Below are 25,910 nucleotides of genomic sequence, written 5' to 3'. Positions count from 1 at the left end.
ATTGGAAGGACTGATGTTGAAGCTGAAACTCCAATACTTTGGCCACTTGATGAGAAGAGCTGACTCATTTGACAAGACCCTGAGGCTGGGAGAGATTGAGGGCAGGAGGAGAAAGAGACAACAGAGGATGAGATGGTTGGATGGCATCATTGACTCAATGGACATGGGTTTGGGTGGACTCCAGGAGTTGGTGATGGACAGGGAGGCCTGGTGTGTTGCATTTCTCAGGGTTACAAAGAGTCAGACACTACTGAGCGACTGAACTGAACTGAACCCCTCCAAAAATATTATGAGTCCAATAAGGCAGATATGTTAATGGTAAAAGTATTCTGCCGAATTGAAGACTGTGATTGGCACAGACAGAAAACTCTAGCACAGCTTAATTTAATAGCTGCCTGACAGTTGTCTCCAATTCTTTTTTCAAATATTTTCTGAGGGATTTGCCTAGCACCCTAAGTAGTGTGAACACAAAGAGCACACACACTAGGTGTGTGAGATTGCTTTTCTAGAGCTATGAAAATGTATTTGAAATTTGAAGAGGCAATGGGAAATGAATTTGACATCCCTATTAATGTAGCTTTACTTTGGTGAGAGTTTTTCATATCACTAGATAAATAAAACATGCATAAGCAAAATGTCTCATATTGCTGTACCTCCATAAAATATATATTCCTGTATCCAACAAATATTGGAAAAGTACTGCTATTTTAATATACTCATTAACTAAGTTTTTCTTGATAATCTCCACATTGGCCAAAAAAAAGACTAAGAGCTTGCTGCTAAAATTTTGAATCAGGGTTCCTTTTAACAAAAAGGAATGGCACGTGTTCAAATGTCTATTGAGAACACCAAATTGACATACAGTTGAGAAATAGCAATAATTATTATGAACATGATAGCTGTTTATGTCTACGCTATAGATAATGCATGGTGTCCATAGGGTTTTGATGAGTTTCTTGCCTCTGCTTACACATAGACTAGGTCAGAGCTTGTACTAAGGAAGACCAGGAAGAGGGTTTAATGCTGCTGCTGCTGCTGCTGCTAAGTCGCGTCAGTCGTGTCCAACTGACACGTGTGCGATCGCATAGACAGCAGCCCACCAGGCTCCCCGTCCCTGGGATTCTCCAGGCAAGAACACTGGAGTAGGTTGCCATTTCCTTCTCCAGTACAAGAGAGTGAAAAGGGAAAGTGAAGTCGCTCAGTCGTGTTTAATGCTACAATGAAGTAATTTTACTCTGTACTCTAGACATAATATTGACACCTAATGGTATTCACATAGTTTTTCTTGAAAGAGTATCTGCCATCAAGAAAGACAGTTCAAAAAACATGTTGGTCAAATTTAGTGAATTATTAAATCTTTGCAGGAAGAATATTATATAATTTAATATATAATTTTTCTCTTGCTTAATATAATCTTTCTTAACACAACATGTCAAACTGCGAATTCTCTTTTGCTATAAAGAAACATGCAAGGAGTGGTACCTCTCATAGTCTTACATGTCACACATTTCATAAAGAGACAGTTATATAACATAAGATGAACTTATTTCCATGCTGAAAGTTAAAAACTGATTATATTTGGAACACTAGGGCTTCCCTGGTGGCAAAGAATCTGCCGGCAAAGTAGGAGACCTGGGTCAGGAAGATCCCCTGGAGTAGGAAATGGCAACCCATTTCAGTATTCTTGCCTGGGAAATCCCATGGACTGAGGAGCCTGGCAGGCTACAGTCCATGAGGTCACAAAGAGTCGGACATGACTGAGCACAGCACAAATACACGATGTCACAGCATGCTACGTATTAATTCATGGTGACAGAACTTTTAAGAAGTTTGTTTGAAATAAAACATAAAGGTTCAAAGAAACAAATTAGGCAATAGAGAAACATTTTAAATGCTCGCTCCTCTATTTAGGCAGCTGTATGTGAGTAGAGGGGAAATTTAAAATGTTACCGAGACCAATCCTACTGACACTGTCTCTGATTGTCCCTACTTTTCCCATATGTATCATGTAACTAAAGTCTGCCTACTCTTACAGCTATCTCTTCTTTCCATACTTCCAGTTCTTTAAGCACTTGAGTTGAAACCATCCAGACCACTACAAAAGCCTGGTGAGCCCAGTTTTACCTTCCTCTCCTAGAAGCCATCCTTGTTGCAACTGGGCACACAAAAACACCAACAAGGACCCAATTATCCAACAGGCTAGTTCAATCGTAAGACATGTAAAGGGTAGATGCTGTGTCATATTTCTCTTTCTCTCCAAAGTGTGTAGCATAGTATATTATATAGAGAGTTCAGGATTAAAAGCACTCACTAATACAACTCCATTCCCAGAGACTACACACAGTGTAGAACACAGTATTCAATAGAATAGGTTTTGAATGAATAAGCATTTTTATTGAACGAATATAACCTATACATTCTTGCCAGGTAAGCCTCCTAAAATACCTAAAATATATTCCCACTTCAAAAATTTTCAGTGGCTACCCACTTCCATCTGGATGAAATCCATCAAAGGCCTTCCACAACCCAGTCTCTCCCTGGTACTCTCCTTCTGTCTCTGCTCATTAATCCTTTATAGAAGGCAACACAGCAGAGTAGAAAGGGCACTGCTTTTGATATCAGAATGGTTACTGAGTTATGTGTGAGTCTTGACTTGATGGCTTACTGATGTATGATATTACAAACTCTTTGAACCTCACACTGTACTAAACAAAAGTAATTACTACCTGGCAGAAGTTGTAAACAAAAGATAAAAATCAAAATACACTTAACAGATAGGGCACAGGAAGGAAGAACTGTATGAACTCCGCTTCTACTGCAGTAATGTTTCTTTCCCAATCAGATTATATACCCTTAACCTTTGTTTAGTATGTTCCTCCTGATAGCTGAAACAGAGAATTCAACCTACTATTACTGACACCTAAACTCTGTTCATTCTGTAAGGCCAGCTCAAAAGCTACTCTTGTCTTACATAAGCATCATATTCAAGCACCAAGCAGATGTAAACACAATTGGTAATCAGCTAATTAAGGGCGGGCCCAAGATAATGTTGTTATTCAGTAAGAAAATAATTATCTGTAAGGGAAGAACAGATAGGTCTAAATTAGTGATCTGATCTCTGAACTTAAAGCCACCGACAAAAAGTTCCCTCTCAGTCTCTGAGGCTTTAAAAGAAAAGCTGTAATGGGGAGGACTGCAAACCAGCAACTTGGTCAACGTTGCAAGTGTCATACCTTCTATGAATTCTCTCCCTCTCCACGACAGCATAAGCCCCGAGTTGTTACTCTTCCTGCATTCACTGCAGCACTACTGTACACTGCTGTAAAGCACACATAGCTGTGGAATGTTAATTACTTCCTAAGTTATACCCATTAGTTCACCAGATCACAAATTCATTCACAACAAAACAAAGCCAGATTCTTTAGGCTTTCCGTCAGTGTTTTCTACATAGTAGGTATTCAACAAATATTTGAATGACCATTATATGTAGATGGTCAGGTAATGAAAGCATTGTGCTATTTCTTTTTTAATTAATGCTAGTACATTTAAGGAAGAAGGCAATGGCACCCCACTCCAGTACTCTTGCCTGGAAAATCCCATGGATGGAGGAGCCTGGTAGGCTGCAGTCCATGGAGTCACTAGGAGTCAGACACGACTGAGCGACTTCACTTTCACTCTTCACTTTCATGCACTGGAGGAGGAAATGGCAGCCCACTCCAGTGTTCTTGCCTGGAGAATCCCACGGACGGTGGGGCCTGGTGGGCTGCTGCCTATGGGGTCGCACAGAGTCGGACATGACTGAAGCGACTTAGCAGCAGCAGCAGCAGTAGCAGCAGCAGTACATTTAAAAATGTTATTTTCTACTAATCATGCAAGCCAAATATAAATAGTTGCATGTAATTCTGAACACACTTTACACGGCTTTCCAGTTTTAAAATATGTTATTTCTTCTAATAGTCCTTAATACAAGGACACTGACATATTGAAGTATGGTACCCAAGGATGATGCAGATGTTGGCAAAAGCAGAACTAATTGCTGAGTTGTCTAAGTCAGTAGCCCTCAACCCTGGCTAAAAAAAATAAAATAAAATCATCTGGGGAAAAAAAATTTTTAATACCAATACCAAGCCAATTATTATAGTCTCTAGGATAGGAACTAAATAATGGTTTTTTGAAAACTTCCCAGGTAATTCAAATATGCATCTGTGCTTAAAACCATTGAATCACACTTAATTTCAATGAACAACATGAATTGCTGACAGTTTCTGAGAAAGTCACTAAGATCTCTTCTGCTCAGTATTGTTTCCTGGGTTTTAAATATTTAAGTATTTGAAACACATACTCTTTATTAAGTATTTTTCCACCACTCTTGCACCACTATCTATCCAACACCCTTTTGTTCTGATTACCTCAGCCTTAAGAAAAAAGTAATGCATGTTAACAGTCAGATAAAAATTACCTCTCTTATGAGCTCAGTGAGTGAAGAAGCTACCTCAGGGTGGCTGACGACAGGTGACTGGTCTGCAACATTTAGGAAGTCCCTTACACCTGTCGAGGGAGGCAAAGACTGCAAGAGAGAGGCTGAGTCTGACTGAGCAGGCGCAAAAGGGCAAACAATGCTCCAACTACTGTTGGCAGATCTCTAAAAATAAAACTACAAAAGCACTGGGAAGGCAGAATGAATTCCTAACACTTGTTCTCTTCTATTTTAGTCTGTTATGAAGCAGGTGACCTCAGCACCAAGCAATGAGTCTTTTAACTTTCTGTATCCCTCACTTACAGAAATGATCCTCAGTTATGTTGCTATGACTGAATTCATTCCAACTGTTTCATATTCATAATCATAAAGAGAATCTTTTTTTAGTCTTTCAAGACTGCTCTCTCGTAGGATTACACTCTAAAATAAGTGTCTTTGATATTCATTTGCCTATCTTACTTTGAAGATTACTTTCACATGTATTATTCTGGAGAAAAACTGTTTATCTGTTAATATTTTATGTATTCTTTCCGGGACACTTGGTCTAAGAAGTAAGAGTTAAAAGAGTTATTAACACATCCAGAGAAATAGCAATTTAAATGTCTTCCACTGAAAAATCACTGGCCCAAAGAAAGGAAAATTACAGACTTCCTAATAACATATTTCATGAGCCAAATAAGGTCATCCTTATTTTAAATGCTATTTTAAATGTTTGGTCCAGAATAGTTCTGCATGAGAAGGTAATAAAATGTTGAGGAGGACAGCAAGTCTGGAACCAGCTCAGAGCTGCATCCCCCGTCCTCTGTTGGTGGTCTGAAGCACAGAATTCAACTGCTCAAGATCTCAGCTTCTTCTTCATTTATTAAAGATGAAAATAATGTCTATCCCTGTTTTATAAAGTTGAGGTCAGAATTAAATAAGACAGTATCAGCAGGACACTAGCTTACTGTCAGGCCCTTAGCACTCAATAAATACTACAGATGATGGTTACTGGTGACAATAATCTATTGATATTACTCAATGAGCAGCAGATGATCGAACCATCAAGAAGCAATACTGTTTTAACTGCTGCTGCTGTTTTTAAGTAGGCACATACTATTTACATGTAAGAATCCAAAATCTCAAAGCCTTTTTTCTAAACAGGTTTGCCTCTTCCTGTTTTTCTGGCAGACAGAGCATAATAGAAGTGAAAAATATCTTGGGGAATTTTTTTTTCCTGGGTGGTAAACTTTGCTAGAGAAAATTTTGCATTTTGGTACATTTCTCACAACATGCATATACTAGAGATACCTATATTTGATGACAAGTGGAAATTATTTCATAGAAATTGATAGTGCCTCAAAACGCTCAACTTCTAAGCTCAAGCCAAAACAGAAACTACACACACACACACACAATCCATTAATACAGATCCCAGAAAAATCCTGATTCATGATTAATCATTATCACTTTACCTAAATCTCAAACAATGTAATTGAGTTTCCTCCCACCAAGGTGTCAGGGAATACATGAGAAGTCATTTTAAAAAGTAAACTTTGATCAAAATTCTGGGTTCATCTCACAGGCATCACCACTGGACTCTTGAGCTGTCTTCCCAGAGACTGTTCACATGTTACACTTGTGTATTTGTATCTGAAGCTATCTGTGTCCTAACTGTTTCAGCCATTTTCTCTGGTTTGGTTCTCAAAGAAAATAGAAACCAGTTGTAAATCTGGTGAAAACTAGTTTTATTTTTTAAACAGTATATATACTAAGTTTGCTTCTCACCTTATTCTTTAGACCAGAAGTCATTAATTATTGGTATAAAAGAGGAATATTATGCAAAAATCTATGTTAAAAATACTTGAAATTCAGAAGGTCCATTTAGAGTAAACATCATATACCTCCCTTGAGATTAACAAGACATTGTATTAAACTCAGAAGTAACTGAAATATTTCCCAAGTTCTTTCAGATGTAAAATGATGAGGGAAAAAAGTTCCAAAATGCTTATAAACTACTAGCAAGTATAGAAGCATAAACTAGAAGTTTATACTTACTTCTAAGTAAGTATAACTACGTAAGTTTGCTAAAAGTAAGGTATTTAGTTTGCTAAAGTATTTTAACTATATTCAATGTATCTAAAAAAGAAATAGTACTATTTGAATTAGTTTGCGTATCTATTATACAAATTAAACAGATTTACACAGCCTACATGAGTATTTCTTGGATAACTTTTCTGAGCATTTCTTAAGTGGATATTTCTCAATCACTTTTTTTGACTGCAGAACCATTCTTATGTCTGTACAAGAGGAACACTGTATTGACTTATTAATTTTCCTTCTATAATATCTAACATTTGCCCAAAGGAAAATGGGTCAACAGCAAGTTTATTTCTATTCATGCTCTGATTTCTCAGCCAAATAAGTGATGGGTCTGCACTTTCAGGCCTGGGCTGAGACTGTTTCTTCAGATGGCTTCCCATCTCTATGAGTTGCTGGTCATATCCTTATGACCAGCAAGTCCCCGAGGGCTCCAGAACAATGTCTGACACTGATTTTGGCTAGAGTCTCATTATTCCTTAAAAAAATAAATGGAGCTTATTCTATTGTATGGGTAGTTTACAAAAAAACGAGTTTTTTTTCCTTAATTCTTGATTACAACCAAAACACTTGTTAACCCAAAATAATCTAGAAAAAAATAATAAAAGTAAAATAAGTATTAATAAGTAAAAATAAGTATTAAGTATTCTTATAACCGTCCTATGAATTATTTAGGCTATGATCTTGCTCAATGCCTTTGTTTCTTCAAGAACTAATATACTGCCTAGCCCATGACTGATAATGTTTAATTATTTTGTCGTTGTTCAGTTGCTCAGCTGTGTCCTACTCTTTGTGACCCCATGGACAAAATATATATAATCTTACTCATCTAATTAATTAGTATATGTTACATATACACACATATTTACATCAGTTCAGTTGTTCAGTCGTGTCTGACTCTGTGACCCCATGGATCACAGCACACCAGGTTTCCCTGTCATCACCAACTCCCAGAGCTTGCCCAAACTCAAGTCCATCAAGTTGGTGATGCCATCCAATCATCTCATCCTCTGTACCTATATATTATATAGACACAATACATATGTGATACATGAGGTACATGATGTGTATGTGCATCTATAGATACAATGCATATTTATAGAAACACTACACAATGTTTTACTAATGAGGCTATATTATCATGAATGGTATTTGTAACAATCTATATGCCAGAAATACTAGAATACCAATGAAATACTAAAATGATAAGCCAAGACATAATTGTAACAGTCATAATTTTAAAATTATAGAACACAAATGCTAGTGTCTAAACAAGACGGTGGGTGTCTACGTGCGTGCCAAGTCACTTCAGTCATGTCCGACTCTATGCGACGCTATAGACCATACAGCCTGCCAGGCTCTTCTGTCCATGGGATTCTCCAGGCAAGAATACTAAAGTGGGTTGCTGTGCTCTCTCCTCCAAGACATCTTCCCGACCTAGGGATAGAACCCTTGTCTTTTACATCTACCTGCACTGGCAGGTGGAGAAGGCGATGGCACCCCACTCCAGAACTCTTGCCTGGAAAATCCCATGGACGGAGGAGCCTGGTGGGCTGCAGTCCATGGGGTCACTGAGGGTCGGACACGACTGAGCGACTTCACTTTCACTTTTCACCTTCATGCATTGGAGAAGGAAATGGCTACCCACTTCAGTGTTCTTGCCTGGAGAATCCCAGGGACGGGGGAGCCTGGTGGGCTGCCGTCTATGGAGTCGCACAGAGTTGGACACGACTGAAGCGACTTAGCAGCAGCAGCAGTGGCAGGTGGGTTCTTTACCACTAGCATCACCTGCGAAGCCGACACTGCTTTTCAAATGTAAGATGAGCACAGAAAAAGCAAGGAACAGAACCGCCAATCTTAACGATGGGCTTAATATTATACAAATCCAACACACTGGCTTAAATGAGGAAAATGAATAGTCTAATGTCACATATCAATATTGTGCTCTACAGCTTGTTCAAAGTACTCCATAATATCACCACATTTGAATGTCACAACCACACAGTGAGCTCAGTAAGAAAGATCATTTGAAAGCACTTTACTGATGAGGAAAGAGACTGAAGTGTCAAACACTGCAAACATGGGCCCATGGCCAGCAAGAAAGCCTAGGTCACAACTGACCCTACACATATACTATAGAGCTGGTTACTGGAACCATCAAACAAGCTTCAGGAAAAATGACAAGTGTAAAGAACAACTAAGCATAATAACAATGAAATATAGAGTGCTAATCTACGGTAAGTAAGAGTGGCTATGAGTATTAGAAGCACATATCAAGCATCTATCCAGAGAGACCAGGGTGCAAAGAGCATCAAATCTTGAAAGAAGACACATGCAGTATTGATTCCGCAGACAAGTGGTTCTGACCCACTCTAGGGAGGTCTATATGTCCAAAAGGTTTATTATAACAATGTTTTCTTCAAGAAGGTGGACACAGTACCAGCGCTGATAGTTCACAGTGAGCCCCACCTCCGATTCTGTGAGACTGTACACGCTGGGAGTGTACACCTCAGTGAATCCGTGCGTTTAACGTCCTGGCACTGGCTATCATTTATACTTATAATCACATCATCAGCATCCTAAAAATGTACACAATAACAAATTCATACTCTTCTAACATAAAATGTCCCAAACTAGAAGGTACTATTATATTACTTTATGAGAAGAAATAAAAGCTTTCCAATTTGGCCTCTGGTTGTTTTTGTTTTTTTTTTTTTAATTAAACTAATCTTTAAAGGCCTAAGGGTTCTGTTTATTTCTTGGGAAGTCTGTCTGGCAAGAATCATCCTATTCATCCATCACATATTTTCCTAAATCTAGAGCAGACCTATTGGTGTTGTGCCAGAGAGGAGTACAAGCATAATAATATCAGATAAAAGTCTCTCTTTGTAAGGGAAGGCCAGAAAAATGCCTTCAGCATGAAGTCTAGGAGCTGCATGAAACTCCCTAGAATTTTTACCTCTGAGATCTCAAAGACAAGTTCTGTTGCTACATACATCTTGTTTCTAGTCTAGTCAGGTAGGTTTTGCACAATTCTTACCCACTGCACAGGCTGTGCAGGAATATGCAACAGTAGTCTTTGAATATTTTTCCTTAGCTTAAGCGTATTGCACTTTATCTTTCATTAGTTCAATCTTAATTTTTAAAAGAAAAAACATCTCAAAGACAAACCAGTTAGCAGGCAACCATATATGTGTATGGCTAGTACATGATGCTGAAGCTGAAGCTGTAGTACTTTGGTCCCCTGATGGGAAGAGTCGACTCACTGGAAAAGACCCTGATGCTGGGAAAGATCAGGGAAGGCAGGAGGAGAAGATGATGAAGGAGGATGAGATGGTTGGATGACATCACCAACTCAATGGACATGAGTTTGATCAAGCTCCAGGAGATGGTGAAGGAGAGCGAAGCCTGGCATGCTGCAGTCCACGGAGTCACAGAGTCAGACATGACTGAGTGACTGAACAACAAGTACATATATACACACCCAGTAAAAAAATATTGGGAATATAAATACATGAAGCATTCATAGTTAAATGTTCTACAGGAATTATTTTTAATTATGTCTCATTTAAAATGAAGCCACTGAAATAATTATGGTATCTGATGACAATCTAAGCCACCAGATACTGAATGACTCAGTGTGATATCCTGACCTCCTCAGCAGAGCATCTCAGACTTGGTGTCTGTACTACCGTACTGAGGCTGCCAGAAAGCAAACCACCACAAAACAGGTGGCACAGAACAGAAAACCTTACAGTTCTGAGGATTAGAAGTTTAAGATCAAGATGTCAGCAGGGCCATGCTCCCCCTGGAGGCACTAGGGAGGAACTGTTCCAGGCCCCTCGCCTAGTTTCTGGTGGGTCCTTGATTTAGGCAGCACATGGCACTGTCCCTATGTTTGCGTCAGGGTCCAAATTTTCTCTTTCAATATGGATACTTGTGATAGACTACAGCCCACCTTCCTGCAGCTTGAACTAATTTAAACTGATTACAGCTGCAAAGACCTCATTATAAACTAAAGACACATTCTGAAGCAAAGGTGGTTAGAGCTTCAACACAGGGATTCTGGGAGAACACAAGTCAACCTATGCTTGATAAAAGCTTAAGATCAAAAGAAGAAAAAGAAGAAGAGATGGAGAAATTGGAAAACATAGATGAAATGGGAGCACTGAAACTGAAATAGAGAAAGTGAAACAAATGAGATAAAAGAAAAAGATCATCATAATGATTATAGTAGACATACTTTAGAAGACTTGTGAATTTTTGCCTCACTAAAAACTTTGCCATTTTGATTCTACTTGTTTGACTCAGTATGAATAGAATGTTAGATTCTTATTTAAAAAAAAAAAAGATATGCAATAAGCAACAGGTTTACTGTTAGCATAGGGAACTATAGTCAATATCTTATAATAACATTAAAAGGAAAATAATTTTTAAAATAATATATGTATATAATTGACCATCTTGTTGTATACCTGAAACTATACTTCAATAAAATATGTATCTTAAGAGAAAAAAATAGATAACCAACAAGAACCTACTATATAGCACAGTGAACTCTGCTCAATGTTATATGACAGCCTGGATACTAGGGGAGTTTAGAGGAGAATGGATACATGTATACATGGCTGCGGAGAAGGCAATGGCACCCCACTCCAGTACTTTTGCCTAGAAAATCCCACAGACGGAGGAGCCTGGTAGGCTGCAGTCCATGGGGTCACTAGAGTCGGACACGATTGAGCGACTTCACTTTCACTTTTCACTTTCATGCATTGGAGAAGAAAATGGCAACCCACTCCAGTGTTCTTGCCTGGAGAATCCCAGGGACGGGGGAGCCTGGTGGGTTGCCGTCTATGGGGTCGCACAGAGTCGGATACAACTGAAGCGACTTAGCAGCAGCAGCAGCATACATGGCTGAGTCCCTTCACTGTTCACCTGAAACTATCACAACACTGTTAATTGGCTATACCCCAACACAAAATAAAAATATTTTTTAAAAGATTAATAATTGTGTGACATATAATAAATATCCCACTTCTCGATGTATTTAAGGAAAGCATATATTTAGGATAAGAAGCAGCTAGAACAAGTATGTCTCAACTATTTTGTTTTTTTAGAGTTGATATAGCTACAATCCAGACATATGTATATTAGTTTATAAATACTCAATATTTTACTATATGTTACATATACATTAATAAATCACAATCTAAATTTCCTACTAATGACACCATATACTGGAATGCATGGTAAGGCATACTGGTGATAGAGTCTGAGCACAACATGACTATATAATTGGTGTCTGAACCTGGACACTTCGAAAGTGACAGTGTAGTATTAACAAGCAGGAACCAAATGGGTCCTGGTCAAGCCCAACATGAGGATAAGTAAGAAAAAGAACTGGGCTGAACTAAAATGCTGGAAGGTAGATATCTTTTCCTTTATTAGTCTGTAGTAGAGAATGGGAAAGGCAGTGATTATTCTACTCACGTAGGAATACCTATAAGGAGAACACCTATAAGGAGAGAGAAATGTGAGGAAATGCACTAGATTTTCCACAGTATCAGAGTATAACATATATTTCTTTTGTGAATAAAATGAATGATATGCCTGAGAAAAGTATGAGGTGGACAATATGAAAAGGAAATATTGTTAATCACATAAAAGGGGATCTTTCTAGATTCTCCTACATATATCAGAGTAGAAAACACTTCTGAATTATTTCAGTTCAGTTCAGTCGCTCAGTCTTGTCCAACTCTTTGCAACCCCATGGACTGCAGCATGCCAGGCCTCCCTGTCCATCACCAACTCCCGAAGTTCACTCAAATTCAAGTCCATTGAGTTGGTGATGCCATCCAACCATCTCATCTTCTGTCGTCCCCTTCTCCTCCCACCTTCAATCTTTCCCAGCATCAGGGTCTTTTCGAATGAGTCAGCTCTTCCAATCAGGTGGCCAAAGTACTGGAATTTCAGCTTCAACATCAGTCCTTCCAATGAATATTCAGGACTGAATTCCTTTAGGATGGACTAGTTGGATCTCCTTGCTGGCCAACGGTCTCTCACTAGTTTTCTCCAACACCACAGTTCAAAAGCATCAATTCTTCGGGGCTCATTTTTCTTTATAGTCCAACTCTCACATCCATACAGGACTACTGGAAAAAACCACAGCTTTGACTAGACAAACCTTTGCTGGCAAAGTAATGTCTCTACTTTTTAACATGCCACCTACGTTGGTTATAACTTTTCTTCCAAGGAGCAAGTGTCTTTTCATTTCATGGCTGGAGTCACCAATCTACAGTGATTTTGGAGCCCAAAAAATAAAGTCTATCACTGTTTCCACTGTTCCCCCATCTATTTGCCATGAAGTGATGGGACCAGATGCCATGATCGTAGTTTTCTGAATGTTGAATATTAAGCCAACTTTTTCACTCTCCTCTTTCACTTTCATCAAGAGGCTCTTTAGTTCTTCACTTTCTGTCAGAAGGGTGGGATCATCTGAATATCTGAGGTTATTGATATTTCTCCTGGCAATCTTGATTCCAGCTTGTGCTTCTTCCAGCCCAGTATTTCTCATGATGTACTCTGCATATAAGTTAAATAAGCAGGGTGACAATATACAGCCCTGACGTACTCCTTTCCCAATTTGGAAACAGTCTATTGTTCCATGTCCAGTTCTAACTGTTGCTTCTTGACCTGCATAGATTTCTCAGGAGGCAGGTCAGGTGCTCTGGTATTCCCATCTCTTGAAGAACTTTCCACAATTTGCTGTGAACCACACAGTCAAAGGCTTTGGTATAGTCAATAAAGCAGAAGTAGATATTCTTCTGGAACTCTCTTCCTTTTTCTATGATCCAAGATGTTGGCAATTTGACCTCTGGATCCTCTGCCTTTTCTAAATCCAGCTTGAACATTTGGAAGTTCATGGTTCATGTACTGCTGAAGCCTGGCTTGAAGAATTTTGAGCACTACTTTACAAGCATGTGAGATGAGTGCAATTGTTCGGTAGTTTGAGCATTCTTTGGCATTACCTTTCTTTGGAATTGGAATGAAAACTGACCTGTGGCCACTGCTGCGTTTTCCAAATTGGCTGGCATGTTGAGTGCAGCACTTTCACAGCATGGTCTTTTAGGATTTGAAATAACTCAACTGGAATTCCATCACCTCCATTAGCTTTGTTCGTAGTGATGCTTCATAAAGCCCACTGGACTTCCCATTCCCAGGATATCTGGTTCTAGGTGAATGATCACACCATCGTGATTACCTGGGTCATGAAGATCCTTTTTGTATAGATCTTCTGTGTATTGTTGCCACCTCTTCTTAATATCTTCTGCTTCTGTTAGGTCCATACCATTTCTGTCCTTTATTGTGCCCATCTTTGCATGAAAATTTCCCTTGGTAGCTCTAACTTTCTGAAGGTATCTCTAGTCTTTCCCATTTTATTGTATTCCTCTATTTCTTTGTCTTGATCTCTTGAGGAAGGCTTTCTTATCTCTCCTTGCTATTCTTTGGAACTCTGCATTCAAATGGGTGTATCTTTCCTTTTCTCCTTTGCCTTTCACTTCTCTTCTTTTCACAGCTATTTGTAAGGCCTCCTCCGACAACCATTTTGCCTTTCTGTATTTCTTTTTCTTGGGGATGGTCTTGATCCCTGCCTCATGCACAATGTCACAAACCTTCATCCATAGTTCTTCAGGCACTCAGTCTATCAGATCCAATTTCTTGAATCTGTTTGTCACTTCCACCATATAATCGTAAGGGATTTGATTTAGGTCATACCTGAATGGACTCATTGGAAAAGACCCTGATGCTGGGAGGGATTGGAGGCAGGAGGAGAAGGGGACAACAAATGATGAGATGGCTGGATGGCATCTGATGGACATGAGTTTGAGTAAACTCCGGGAGTTGGTGATGGACAGGAGGCCTGACGTGCTGCGATTCATGGGGTTGCAAAGAGTTGGACACAACTCAGCGACTGAACTGAACTGAATGGTCTAGTGATTTTTCCCTACTTTCTTCAATTTAAGTCTGAATTTAGCAATAAGGAGTTCATGATCTGAGCCACAATCAGCTCCTGGTCTTGTTTTTGCTGACTGTACAGAATTTCTCCATCTTTGGCTGAAAATAATATAATCAATTGACCATCTGGTGATGACCATGTGTAGAGTCTTCTCTTATGTTGTTGGAAGTGGGTATTTACTATGACCAGTGTGTTCTCTTGGCAAAACTCTGTTAACCTTTGCCCTGCTTCATTCTGTACTTCAAGGCCAGATTTGCCTGTTACTCCAGGTATCTCTTGACTTCCTGCTTTTGCATTCCAGTCCCCTATAATCTTTTTTGGGTGTTAGTTCTAGAAGGTCTTGTAGATCTTCATAAAACCATTCAATTTCAGCTTCTTCAGCATTACTGGTCAGGGCCTAGACTTGTATCACTGTGATACTGAATGGTTTGCCTTGGAAACAAACAGATTATTCTGTCATTTTTGAGATGGTATCCAAGTACTGCATTTCAGACTCTTTTGGGGTCTTACCCCCATTTAAGCCAATCAACTAAAAAGGTAAACTATTTGTATTTTTTTTAACAACAGAAATAAAAGAAGCAAAGAAATTTCTTTTGACTGAACAACAGGAAAAAAAAAAAGAATATCTTGGACCAGAGATCCTGGGTTTCCATTTTCACTTGTTTAATAGCATTCCCTCCTAACCAATGTAGACAGTGATCACTGGGATTACTGTTTCTATACTACACCACTTTGTGTTGCCATTCTTGCAAGTGCACTGTCCTAAAAGAGAACAAACAGCATGTAGCTATTCTCCATTTACAGAAAAGAGTAGATGAGCAGAAACACCTGGTATTCATTTCATAGTCATCAAGATATTTGTGTGTGTGATCAGTTCAGACCAGCACTATAAAATTTCAAAGCTCCATATAAGACAGACACTATACATGTACCTACAAATAGAACTGAGCAGTGCCATGACTTTGTCCCAGGAGTACTTGTACTGTTTCAGGGACTCTGTCAATTGTTCTCCCCTGAAAAACATGGAGTACTTTCAACCAAGAAGAATCTTCATTAGCTTACTATGCCGCTTTCCCAGGTGAAACAAATACCCATAAGGAAAGTGTATGTCCATGCTAATTACACTTTGCCCACAGGCCACTTTGGCAACTGTCCAACACTTCTGGTATCTACAAAGCATTTTATTCAATGTGCACAAGGACAGGAGAGATTGTCTCATTTCCGCTCCAGACTCAGCAGGAAAGAGCAGACACCAATATGCTTCTGTTAAAGACAAGTTTCACTACAAAATTTTCCTTCAGGAAATTCAGAGATCTCCAGGAACAGGAGAATTTTACCCTTGCACATGTGACTATATGTTAAATAATTACACTTCCTGCTTCACCAAGCACTAAATTTAAGAGCTTAATTTTGAAAATATTTTGAACTAGCTAATTTACCCTTTTAATGGCATACTTATTATTAAGGATCAATGAATAAAACTCACTGGTGTGACAAAATGTTAACAAAATGCAAACACCACCTAAGCATTGTGGGAGTGAGCCAAAAATAGACATCACTGGCAAGAGGAATACATATCGGGGCCGATTTATTGTGCAGATTCCATCTAAATCAGTGGTTCTCAACCAGGAGTGATTGTGCACCCAAGAAGACATCTGACAATGTCTGGAGATGTTTCTTTATTACTATGACTTGGAGAACTGCCACTAGCCTCTAACAGGTAGACCGAGGATGCTGCTAAGTATAAAGCACACGCCAAACCACTGTCACAAAGAACTATCTAGTCCAAAATATCAATAGCACCAAGCCTGAGAAACCCAGCCTTACAATGTATGGGAAAATTCGTGGTTTTTTAAAATAAATTCCATGTGGTAATACTATTTTTCCTAGGTACATTTTAATAGACTTCAATAGTTACTTTCAGTGAAGCTTCTTTGGTTTGATTTTTCTAACTTGTCAAAATTATAATTCTGAATTTTCCCAAATACTATAAAATTATTATGAAATGCTAAGAAAAATACTATAAAATTAAAACAAAATATTTTTAGGAGAAATGAAGATTGGTAAGAAATATAAATGAATCAAAACTGAGCTGCATGTAATATCAAATGACAACTTCAAAAACCTCTTAATTTCCAGTTTTCAACTCATAACCAACTCATGGTTTGGTTTGATTTTTTTTTTTTTATAAAACACCACTTTTAACCCATCACATCATTAGGGCCAGAAACAGAACCATGCTTGTTGAAAGATAAAAGAATGAGAAACGCTTTCAAAAATGTACCTAAATGAATATTAAGAGGAAATCTATTGCTATATCTTGAAAAATACTAGAATATCTTCTCTGTGATATACTTTACAGAATAATTGCTTTAAGCAGCTTGAGGTTCTTGTTTCCATATTTTAAACAACAACAATTTTGGAGAATACATGCCTTTGATAAATTTCTATTATGTTTTACGTGGAGCAGATTTTCAATCTTCAATTCAGAATGTAAAGTATTCAGAAAAATCAGAGTAGGAAGAAAGTCATCAGGCCACAGCTTCCTCTAACACTGGCTTTATCACTTATTTCTTTATGATTCAGTTATCCTTTATACTTCTTCAAGTACAAGTCCTTCAAAATATCTTTATCTTTTTATTCCAATGGTCTTGCCCTCTTAATCTACCACACTGGTATTCCACTAACCATAATTATGTTAAATAGCATTTTTGCTTCATTATTATAAAATACCACATATATTCAGAGCAGTTCTATACTAGCTATGTCCAGCTTCTTATTCGCACTTTATTATGTGCCACTGATCAATTCAGTTCACTCACTCAGTCATGTCCGATGCTTTGAGAACCCATGGACTGCAGCACGCCAGGCCTCCCTGTCCATCACCAACTCCCAGAGTTTACCCAAACTCATGTCCATAGAATCAGTGATGCCATCCAGCCATCTCATCCTCGGTCATCCCCTTCTCCTCTTGCCCTCAATCTTTCCCAGCATCAGGGTCTTTTCCAGTCAGTCAGCTCTTCGCATCGGGTGGCCAAAGTATTGGAGTTTCAGCTTCAAAATCAGTCCTTCCAATGAACACCCAGAAGTGATCTCCTTCAGGATGGACTGGTTGGATCTCCCTGCAGTTCAAGGGACTCTCAAGAGTCTTCTCCAACACCACAGTTCAAAAGCATCAATTCTTCGGCACTCAGCTTTCTTTATAGTGCCACTGATAACTATCTACAAAGACTTTAGAATAGTATCAGGAGTTCTAAGGGGTAGTATCTGAAGTTACATCGAAAACCCCAAGAAATCATGCTCTCACAGCTTTTTCCAGGACTCTATGGCAAAACACTGGTGAGAAAACTTTCAGAAGTGGAAAGCCCAGATGATATTTACCTGACAGTGTTTGACAGCTGCAATCACAAAGTCAAAACAGAACCAGAGAAAACTCCTCCCTTAAACTATGATTTGCATTTACATGGTCTACATAATGAGGATATACCACTGCTAATAGACTGCCTTTAAAATCACCTCTCTGGGAAGATTCTGTTTATCCCATGTTTCAGAGAGAAGAGGTCCTTTGAATCTTTTTAAAAGGGCCAGGGGGAGGGGGCAGGTCTCAAATACTGGATGGAGCATAAACCCAAGGATGAGCTTGTGTACACCTGTTCCATCAGGAAAGGAGTAAATATAGTGGTAGAGGGATAGGGAAAGAGGCAGATAAGACACAAAGGCACATTTCAACACAGTTGGTTACTGCCTCCATACTATTAAATATGAGTCCATGTCAGTTCCTTCGGATAGCCCGCCTATGGGTTAAAGGGGACTTAGTTATATGTGCTTCTAAAGACCTTCACTTACAGTGTATTATCTGCACCTTTTACACTCTTATTTCTCCCTGCCTACCCCACGTTCCAAATTACTTTTTGAAAGACAGGGATTTCACAAAAAGGCTCACATAAGGAACTTGAAGCACAGGAAAAGACAGAGCCAACAGAATGAAAAATAATCATCTATTTTTCATTGTTTTATATCACAACACATCTGCCTTTTCCTTTTTGCTTAATAAGCATTCTTTGTAACCTTCGGACTCCTTTCATATCCCTAAGTTTTATAAAGCACATATACATACATAATAGAGCAGTTTGGCTCAAAAAAAAAAAAAAGCACAGCAGTCTTATTTTAACTCAACCTTACAACATCAACTTAAATAAATGGCCTCTGGTAAATAAACCTAAAACAGCATAATTATCATTAAAACAGATTCAATGTTAGGGTTGCTGCTGCTGCTGCTAAGTTGCTTCAGTTGTGTCCGACACTGTGCAACCCCAAAGACGGCAGCCTACCAGGCTCCCCTGTCCCTGGGTTTCTCCAGGCAAGAATACTGGAGTGGGTTGCCATTTCCTTCTCCAGTGTTAGGATATTTCTAAATAATAAAGATAGGTGATTACCAGAAGGATAAAAGGTGTTTTCTTGGGTGTTACAGAAGGAAAGAAGACCGATTTGACATGCTGTAAGTTTCATAAGTGCAAAAAATCCTTTTCGCTATTTACTCAAATGCACCTGAATACTGGGGGTTTCAATATTCACTCGCGTAACAAATCACCAGTCACAGGCATAAGTTTCTGCAAAAATTTCCTGGTCAGTAATGTGTTAAGTCAGGCAAGTTCCAATTTCATTCAAAATATAAATTTACAGTGAAAAAAATTGTGCTCATAAATTACTATATTGTGGACTTCCTGTCACATTCTTTTCATATTAGTATTTTTAATACAATATTTTGCTATGCCAAAAACACAGAAAACTCTATGATTAATACATACATGTGAACATCCTCTAACCCAGAAACCATCATAACATAAACAAACGTGGGCTCTCATATGCAAACATCTTAGGAAAGAATATGCATGCAGCATTATCAAAATATTTTTAAGGGTAAGAATCACAAAACTATCAAAATGAAAACTGTTGAACTTGAATGCTGGAAACTCTGATTCATTGTAGTCTTCCCTGGAAGTAAGTGCTTTTCTAACCAGTTTCTGGTACTTCATTTGCCCTAAGGTGTTGTTTTTAATTTGTTCTGAGGTGTTTCTACCCTAGATCTGCCACATCTAAGTCAAACTTAGCAAAGTAACCTGCCAGCTAGTTACTCTTACAAGTTGTCCATAATGCCATGATTTTAAACATGAAAATTCATAAGCATCACCTGGCAGGGCTGTTAAAAAGCAGGTTCCTGGGCCCACCTTAGATTCTGAGTAAATTCATGACCGAGGCAGATGGTCTGTGGAGCACACTGACAGATGCTATCTTCTTCAACACAGGCTACAGTAACGTGGAATCACACAACAGAAAATTCTACAAGAATCAGACTTTCTCTCATTTCCATACAACGGTAACTTTTTATTTTGTTTTATTTTGGGGTTTTGTTTGTTTGTTTGTTCTTAAGTTTTATTGCAGTATAGTTGCTTTACAATGCTGTGTTGGTTTCTGCTGCTGCTGCTGCTGCTAAGTCGCTTCAGTCGTGTCCAACTCTGCGCGACCCCTTAGACGGCAGCCCACCAGGCTCCCCCGTCCCTGGGATTCTCCAGGCGAGAACACTGGAGTGGGTTGCCACTTCCTTCTCCAGTGCATGAAAGTGAAAAGTGAAAGGGAAGTCGCTCAGTCATGTCCGACTCTAGCGACCCCATGGACTGCAGCCTACCAGGCTCCTCCGTCCATGGGATTTGGTTTCTATTATACTGCAAAGTGAATCAGCTATATGTATAAATATATCCCCTCTTTTCTGAAAGGCATAAGTTTATTAAAACAAAAACTGGAATAAAACTTTAAAGGATATTTTTAAAAGGACTCCAACTTCATCATATCTTCTCCTAACTTTTATTTTCATTGAGAAATTGTGCAAGGTTAAGTTTACATTTTTCTAGGTTCTGGCTTAAGACAAGAACCAGGTAATCCCATCTTCATTTCTGATTCTACCTCTAGAACTTCAGCATCACTAAACAGATGTTGAAACACACCACTTTAAATACAAGTTTTAAAACCAGTTTATCTATAAATAAAACTTTGCTTCTGACTGTCAAATGAAAAATCATGGATGGAGCATAAAACCAAGAAAGAGCTTGTATACACCTGTTCCATCAAGAAAGGAAGAAATATAGTGGCAGAGAAATAGCAAAAGAGAGGCAGATGGACACAAAAGCACATTTCAACACAGTTGGAGACTGCCTCCATACCACTGAATATGACGCTTGTCAGTCCTAAGCAGCTCACTCGGAGGAAGGGCAGCTCAGATGGAATCAGATCACGTGTGCATGCTGCTGCTGCTGCTCCTGCTAAGTCGCTTCAGTCGTGTCCGACTCTGTGCGACCCCATAGACGGCAGCCCACCAGGCTCCCCTGTCCCTGGGATTCTCTGGGCAAGAACACTGGAGTGGGTTCACGTGTGCAAAGGTGTGCCTTAAATGAAATCTAATTTAAAAATTGAGGACGGTCAGGGAAAAGAAAGAATACTGCAGCGACTTTCATTTCTGGGCCATCTAAGGTCAACAGAATAACCTCTCAGATTAAACTAAAATAAAAATTTTATTTAATTTTAAGCAGCAAAGGTTCTGTGTTTCTTGTTCATATAGTCTTTAACCACATTTTCCCTACCTATTGTTTCATGTAGCTCTAAGAAACAGCCCTAACTAACCCCTAGCCAAAGCTGCTCACTACGAAGATAATACTTTACTTTCAGATGTGACATTTAAAAGGCAATGACATCTGGTTCTAAATTTCTAGCCATATTTTTGGCCAAATTGCAAATATATTAAATTACATTAAAATATTCATGTATGAAGGTCATCTCGGCAAGATATTTTGAATGATATGCACATAAAATGTAATAATTGATATTTCATTGCAATAATTAACTATAATGGTTACCAAGGTGTTGGACAATTTCATTGGTAAGATTTCAGCTGATTTCTTAAAATCAATGGCCTTTGTAATGTGCTGAATTGAACATCCTTTTCAAGAAATCTTTCTTCAAACTACATAGAAACAGCTACAATTTTTACTATGTAAAATCCATGAAGTTTTAAGAATTTGTCAACAAGGTATTTTTTGTGAGCTTATCCTGAAAGTCATTTAAAAGAGATTACCATTCTGGGAAGTTTAGCAAGAGTTTGTCTAGCGCTGTTAAGACTGGTATTGTTCTTGACCTGACATCCCAACTATTAGCTGAAAGAAGCAACATCTTTATAAAAAGATCTAGTGTAATTCAATTTGTTTTAAGTAATCCACTAAAGAACAGTAAGAATCCTTTAAGACATTCTTAAAACATATAATTCTAACTTTTTAGGAAGCTAATTTCTCAGCAGTCTGGAAAATTCATATAAAAATCCTTGAGACAACTGTTCAGGAATAAGTGTATAGAGAAAGATATTACTCAGAAGGACTGCAAGAAAAGACAGAAAATAAAGAGCAGCTAATCTTGTTGTGCCAATCTACTGATATAATTTAATATGCCTCAGTTTTGTTAGGTAAAATCATATACGTAACTTAAGGACATCTTTGGTAACAAACTGTCAGAAAAATCTCTAATTGAACCAACAGAAAGCAAAAATATTCTTGTCCAATAAAGCTTTTTAATATACATGTCAACTTTAAAGTGCACAGATGCATACAGAGTAAGTGAATTCTACAAAATGAAAAAGTTCTTGAATTTTCATTACTTACTAAGTGAACATTTGAACCAAAGATAAATGGCACATTGCATTCTTTGAAAAAAAAAATTGCCTTTTGCAAGAATCATTTTGATTCTGGATGTTATTCAACACAGTGAAAACGTTTATACTTTTATACTTCAACAGACACTGAAATCTGAGAAATAGGTAGACATTTTTATATAGCCTCAGCCTCAGAGACCAACTACACCTAATACATATAATTTTTTAAAGACAAGGTAAGGAAGGGGGAAAGGAAAAAAACCTCACCTACCTCAGGAATGTTTAAGATGTTTTCATCTTGATTCTGGGACATAAAATCTTTGTAAAGTAACAATTTTGTGTCCCTCTGTTTTTGAATATATCCAAATAATTCCATAATCCATCAAAAGGGAATACTAGTTATCTTCACATGAGTCCTGACTTATTGAAATGGTCCTAAGAAGGGTATGCAGCCCATATAACTTCATTACAGTACCAAAATATTTGCTTTACTGATAGCAAATGTTTAGACCTATGGCAAACGGTAAATGTTCTAAAGAAAACACATTAAAAGTCAAATAAATTTGCTTGTGAAGAACATAAAATGCCGGTAAGGAACTACAGCATGTAACAATGTGAAACTGGCAGCTCCTTCCAAACTAAAGTATTACGATGACTTTGAGAAAAAATGCCATTTCTATCTAATAGCCAAAATAAAAGATAAGCATTAAAGTAGGACATATCACTTAAAAAAAATCTTTTAATGTGAAAACCTTCAATTTTGGGAGTTTTGTTTCTTTTTATGCCACTTTAAACTGAAAACATTTAGTTACCTTAAATAGCCAAATCAATTTAACTAGAGTTATTCAGATTACACTCTGCAAATCCAGCTCAGGTAAAGTACAGAAACGAAGGGTGTTTAGACACTTTGATAACAGTCTGAAAAAGTAATGTTATGACTACCGAATATAGTTATTTAAAAACAAAGATTCATACCTCTCTAAACCTTATTTTTCTACTGATTTTCATTGTATGCTAGAAAATTACACATTTGCAATGAATATGAAATTTACAAAAAATAAACAAACTCTGTTCCTTTAGCACAGTTAGTGTGAAAAGCACTGAATTAGATAGACAATTACTTTGGCCAGAATCTCGTCATGTTAGCAAATTAATTAGTGCTAAAGGTATAACAAGACAAATCCTGAATAAATTAGACAATCAGCAGTACTTTTAAAACAAAGTCAGTAGGCATACATGGTACAGAGCAAAGGCACACCTACATGCAAGATAAGAGGGGCCTTTTTTTTTTTTCCAGGTAAACTTATTGAGTACCCAGTACTTAGGTACTGTGAAGAAGCATCTTATAATACTTTCATTGAAAAGCAGAAGCCACAGCTATTCACCTGAATCTAGTCAGTGAAGAGGAGAAATCACGTATGGATGCTTTCAGTTACATATGAACATTCCTGCATTAATACTCTGTAACTGGGGCATTAGTTAGAAAACATGATCATACCATAAATACATATAAGCAAAACTAGATGCTGATTAAATTTACAGAATCACCTAGTTTATACAGGCAGGGAAAGGCACACAATTTAGGGAGAGATCTAAGATTTCATAATGCCAACACACTCCAGTACTCTTGCCTGGAAAATCCCATGGACGGAGGAGGCTGGTAGGCTGCAGTCCATGGGGGTCACTAAGAGTCGGGCACGACTGAGCGACTTCACTTTCACTTTTCACTTTCAGGCATTGGAGAAGGAAATGGCAACCCACTCCAGTATTCTTGCCTGGAGAATCCCAGGGACAGAGGAGCCTAATGGGCTGCCGTCTATGGGGTCGCACAGAGTCAGACACGACTGAGGCGACTTAGCAGTAGCAGCAGCAGCAACCTTAATTTAGAAGTAACTTGATCCTTTACATTACAAAAGAACTGTCTTACAGTTTTTTCACACATTTATTAACAATAATTGTGCAAACTGGCTTAAACCACAGTACAGAGAACTCTTTTCTTTGTAGAGGGTGAAAAGTTCAGCTAACTAACTACACTAGTAATGAGCAGTTAATGAGCTTTTGGGATTTGCTTTCCTGACTCCTGATGGGATGGATCAGCACCAATGTGGCAAAGCACAGATCGCCTGAGGCAAAAATGATGACAGTTATCTGAGTGCTTCCTCAAAGTTTGTGAACATCTTAAGTGGAAAGGAGTAAGTTTCCCCATTTTCTAGTTGTTAGTGTTTATATGATGGTTGTCTAATAATAAAACTCAAGGGAGGAAGAATTCTGAGACAGCTCGCGTGCATCATCCATGCTCCTGGTCTAGGGGGGGAACCTGGGATCAAGAAGGGCTGTCACTCCCATGATTGTTATATGGCTAAAGTGAAGGGATTCTATAGATATAATCAAGAGTGCAAATGGTCTAACTTAACTAAGTGAAGGTCCTTTAAAGAGGGATTGGGACCCCTTTCTGATCAGAGATCTTACTGCTGGCCTTGGCCTTGAAAGAGTAAACTGCCATGTTGTGAGAAGACCTCTGAGAGGTCCCTGCGGAAAAGAAGTGAGTGGCCTCCAAGAGCTGAAAACAAACAGGAAGTGGGGAGGTAGTCCCACAACCACAAGCAAGCATCCACAACCACAAAAGCCTGAAAAAAGAGCAGAGAGTAGCCCTGGAAAGGAATGCAAGCCAGTCAACACCTTATTGCAATCATGTGAGACTTTGAGGAAAGGAACAAGCAAAGCCATGGCTAGACTCATCACCATGGAAACTGTGAGAAAAGAAATGCCCATTGTTTGAAACCACTGAATTTGTGGTATTCACAACATAGAAGACATCAAACTAAAATAAACACATGAGTCTAGATTACTTAATTCTAAACAAAGGATTCATTTTCTCTCTCAATCTTCACATAAAATGCCTTTACAAAGATTCTGTATGGTTTGTTTCATTCACTATACTTTAAACGAGTGGTCATGGTCAGTGTTCAATCTCCTTTGTATAGTCTGATTCACATCTTTCTTGCATAAATCATGAGGATTTAACTGTTTCTCTAACTTCTCTCATTTAGGAATTTCCTTACTATGCTGCTGCTGCTAAGTCACTTTAGTCATGTCCGACTCTGTGCAACCCCACAGACGGCAGCCCACCAGGCTCCCCCGTCCCTGGGATTCTCCAGGTGAAAACACTGGAGTGGGTTGCCATTTCCTTCTCCAATAAATGAAAGTGAAAGTGAAGTCGCTCAGTCATGTCCGACTCTTCACGACTCCATGGAGTGTAGCCCACCAAGCCCCTCCGTCCATGGGATTTTCCAGGCAAGAGTACTGGAGTGGGTTGCCATTTCCTTCTCCATTCCTTACTATGAGGAAAGCTGGTCAACTGGGCACAACGAAAGGCCATACTTCATGTGCTTCTACACACATACCTCTTTGAAACTTTAAGATGTATAATGAGCCCTAATATTAATTCTCCTTGAAATAGATATTTTAAACAGTACAATTGAGTTCTACTCTTTTAAAAACACTCATAATATTCATTTATTCCATGGGTAATATATGATAACGTGGTTTTTGCTCATCTTTAAGAAAATGAAAGCACTATTCTATGTTACACACAATTATTACTGATACTTTAAAGTTACCATTTTCAGACAATTTGCAACCAT

General features: G+C 38.4%; 1 protein-coding gene across 8 annotated transcripts in view; it reads right to left on the bottom strand.

Annotated features, from left to right (window-relative positions):
• The window catches only part of CACNA2D1 (calcium voltage-gated channel auxiliary subunit alpha2delta 1), a 533,324-nt gene that overhangs the window by 493,148 nt on the left and 14,266 nt on the right, over positions 1-25,910 (bottom strand). The window contains exon 1 of one of the 8 annotated variants that reach the window (XM_055590117.1): positions 4,460-4,670. The exons of the other annotated variants lie outside the window; for them this stretch is intronic. The gene's annotated coding sequence lies outside the window, so the exon portion shown is untranslated. Of the gene's footprint in view, positions 1-4,459; positions 4,671-25,910 lie in introns of those variants that run through there. 8 annotated transcript variants of the gene reach the window in all.

The sequence above is a fragment of the Bubalus kerabau genome, chromosome 8 (genome assembly GCF_029407905.1).
Source record: "Bubalus kerabau isolate K-KA32 ecotype Philippines breed swamp buffalo chromosome 8, PCC_UOA_SB_1v2, whole genome shotgun sequence".
NCBI lineage: Eukaryota > Metazoa > Chordata > Mammalia > Artiodactyla > Bovidae > Bubalus > Bubalus kerabau.
This window is presented reverse-complemented; position numbering and strand designations above follow the sequence as displayed.